Source organism: Gracilinanus agilis, chromosome 5 (genome assembly GCF_016433145.1).
Source record: "Gracilinanus agilis isolate LMUSP501 chromosome 5, AgileGrace, whole genome shotgun sequence".
NCBI classification, from domain to species: Eukaryota; Metazoa; Chordata; class Mammalia; order Didelphimorphia; family Didelphidae; genus Gracilinanus; species Gracilinanus agilis.
In genome coordinates this window covers 233,727,549-233,730,812 of record NC_058134.1, presented here as the reverse complement: position 1 = coordinate 233,730,812, position 3,264 = coordinate 233,727,549, and the positions used below count along the sequence as shown (strand labels likewise).

General features: G+C 36.8%; 1 long non-coding RNA gene across 2 annotated transcripts in view; it reads left to right on the top strand.

Moving 5' to 3' along the window:
- LOC123248465 overlaps positions 1-2,927 on the top strand; it is a 211,217-nt gene extending 208,290 nt beyond the window's left edge. For both annotated transcript variants that reach the window (XR_006506353.1, XR_006506354.1), the window contains 2 exons: positions 2,383-2,471; positions 2,791-2,927. This is a non-coding gene — a long non-coding RNA (uncharacterized LOC123248465). The remainder of the gene's footprint in view (positions 1-2,382; positions 2,472-2,790) is intronic.
- The last annotated feature ends 337 nt before the right edge of the window (positions 2,928-3,264 follow it).

Below are 3,264 nucleotides of genomic sequence, written 5' to 3'. Positions count from 1 at the left end.
TCTATCTATCTATCTATCTATCTATCTATCTATCTATCTATCTATCTACTATCTATGTAAAGTCTTTATTATATAGTATAATAAGCAGTACTCCTCTTAATCTGCAATTTATGCTAATAAATGTGTTGTTTCTAGAATTGTGTCCAATAGGTTTTAGAAGTAACTTTTAAAGCCATCAGAATCTCCTAAAATCTTTTTGGTTAAAATTGAATGACTAAATTAAAACATCCTGCCCAAACCAGACAACATTGGCTTTTTGGCCTGGGAGAACATAAAGCAGGATTATGTGGGAATCGTGGCTATTTACTAAATGCCTTTACTCACATAGTATTGCATTATATGAAATTAACCACAGGACATGATCTTTTTCATATGGGTTATTCCAGAATGTGACGTCCATTTGTATCTAGGGCACGTGGAGAGGCAGGATGGTAGTGAATTGGACCTTCAAGGATCAGCATTCACATCCTGAGTCTTACCCATATAACTTTGGGCAAGTTCCTTCAATACTTCTGCCCTCATTTTGTTCATCTGTAAAAAATGAGGTTAGATATCTAGTTCTACATGCATGATCTCAAGACTGCTTAAACTAAAGTCCTTCCTTGCTCTCTGTCTGTGATGCTCTGATGATAACACTCACTCTAATCAGAGGAAATGAGAATGTTCATCATCAGTTACTAAATACAAATTCTACACATTTGACTCCACCACTGTCTCTCCCCATGGGGTAGAAGGACATTGCTATCTCTTATCAATGATGATTTATGGGTAAAACTTGGTAGGCAAGACACTATCCTGAAAATACATAACCAAAGAAAAGATGACTGGTTCAATCCATAGAGTATTTATTAAGTGCTTCCCTTGTATGAGGCACTGGATCTAAAAGCAAAACCTCTATAACATCCTTGCTATTAAAGAACGTATATATTGTGTTGGTTAAGTATATAAAATAAGTAAATCAAATATAAATAAATTATATAGTGAGCTCAGAGTAACAATTGGGAAGGGTAGGATGGGGAGGTTTTGGGAAAAGGTTTCTCATAAGAGATGACCTTCCTATTGATCCTTGAAGAAAGCTCAGAATTCAATGAGATAAGGAGATGTACCTTCTATTAAAAGAAAAAAAAGAGAGAATGAATAAATTGCAGAGGGTTTGGGCATTGCATTTGATTTGCAAATGCAGCTGGCACAGAGACCAATATTCAACCAAATACTTAGAGACTTTACAAGGTTACCCACTTACTTACTTCACTTCCAGGCATGGAGGATAGACTATTCAAAGGTAGAAGATGGAATGTCTCCTTCTATAAAATCAGTGGATTGAACTAGATGACCTTTAAGGTCTTTTCTAAACCTTTGATCTTATCAAACTGAAGGATAATAAATAGACAAACCAATGGCTCTACTGATACTCAAAATATTAAGAGACCTAGAAGAAAGTCTTCAGTAGACTGGGTGGAAGATCTTTGGAAGGTTTAAACATGGATGGAGAAAAGAGCTGTAGCCTTGCTATTAAAGCAGGGTATGAAATTAAGTTGTACCAATGGGTGACATGAACTGTCACCTCATATTATGAGATCTGTGTGATATCAATGAGAGAACATCACTGATGTATTCAGATATAGAATAGGAAATGACACTCAATTTTTTTCTGTGTTTTCTTCTGTGTTTGTGCACACATGCCTGCTGACTCTTGCATATAAAACTATAATTGTACTTTCCAATTCGTTTCCAAGTATTGTCTTTGAGCTATTATCTTCTAAGTGGGTTGGGCTATAGTTGGTGTCATCAGATCTAGAAAGAAGCCCCCACTGAGACCCAGTCTTGGTTTCATCTGGCCATTGACAAATAATATATAAAATGGCATTTCCCTTGAGATTTTATATTGGGGTCTTCAGAACCTTTAATAAGAGTAGCTGAGGATTTCTTATCCGTCTTTATAACTGTTTATATAGTTATACTTCCTTTTATACTTTATATTTACTTTTTATGTTTATATTTCCCCCAGAAGCATCTTTTCCCACAGAATCTCTTTTAATTCTTCCTTTTTAGTATCCCCAATAGGACCCAATTAGATAAAACCAATATGAAGTGGGTTTGTTTTGGGGGGGAGGGAGAAAAAAAGTGTATCACACTGAAACAATTGTGATTTCCAAATATAACCCTCTGACATTGTGGAATGAGGCAGACCTAATCTCTCAAAGAACAGTGATAAAGCAATCATAGAATCACAGATTCTTGGACTTGGGAAGAAGCTTAGAAATCTGACAACTTTAGAATGTCAGGGGGATTTATAAGCAACAGCTAGTAAATTGACCAAGACCTTCAAGTTGCCAAAATAACCTTTGCAAATCCAACTCATTTCTTCATATTCTTTCACAGACTAAGAGAACCTGAGTGTTGGAGGGAATTTAGAGGTCATCGAGTCCAACAGGCTTTGTGATTGATGGATCCACATTCAACCATACCAGGTACTCTCTGCTCTCTTCCTCTTTGAAAAATAGACCATTAATTCAAAAGTGAGAAAAAGAAAGTGAATAAACTGTTTCTCAAAGCAAAGAAAAAGACTCTCAACTGAAAATCATAAAGTAAAGCTATTTGAGGGTAGGAACATTTTCTCTTTGGTCTTTGCAACCCCAGGTGGCACCAAGTTGGAGCTTAATGAATACTTATGACTAATATTGGAACTGCTGGGGAAGCTAATCAGATTTTGTAAAGGACAGTGAAAACAGGTGGTGACTTACTCTGAGAGTAAGTGAGGATCTTCCATAGGTTTCTCCCTGATCACAGGCCCTGCCCTTTCTGCAATACAGCCAGCACCTACTGAGGAGCCCTCAAATTCATAAGATTGCTACTCATCTTCGTGAGTTCAAATCCAACCTCAAACATTTACTTGCTGTGTTACCCTGGGTAAGTCACAGAACCCTGATGCCTCATTTTTCTTGTTTGTAAAATAAGCTGGAGAAGGAAATGGCAAACTACTGTCGCTTTGCCAAGAAAATCCCAAATGGAGTCACAAAAAGTTGAATATATCTGAAACAACTGAATAACACTACCACCTATAATTAGGCAAAGAAACAAAGCATTCCTTTCTTTCCCCTTTCTTGACCCCCTGAAACCCTTTCCTCTGTTCAGGTCTGAGAGAGCTTGATCACCTAAAAGAGGGGTCAGGTTTTACGTTTTTTTTCCCCCCTCATATTGACGGAAATCAAAGATCTGAAGTAAAAACCAAGCAAAAACACCTTTCTTGACTCAAATAATCTC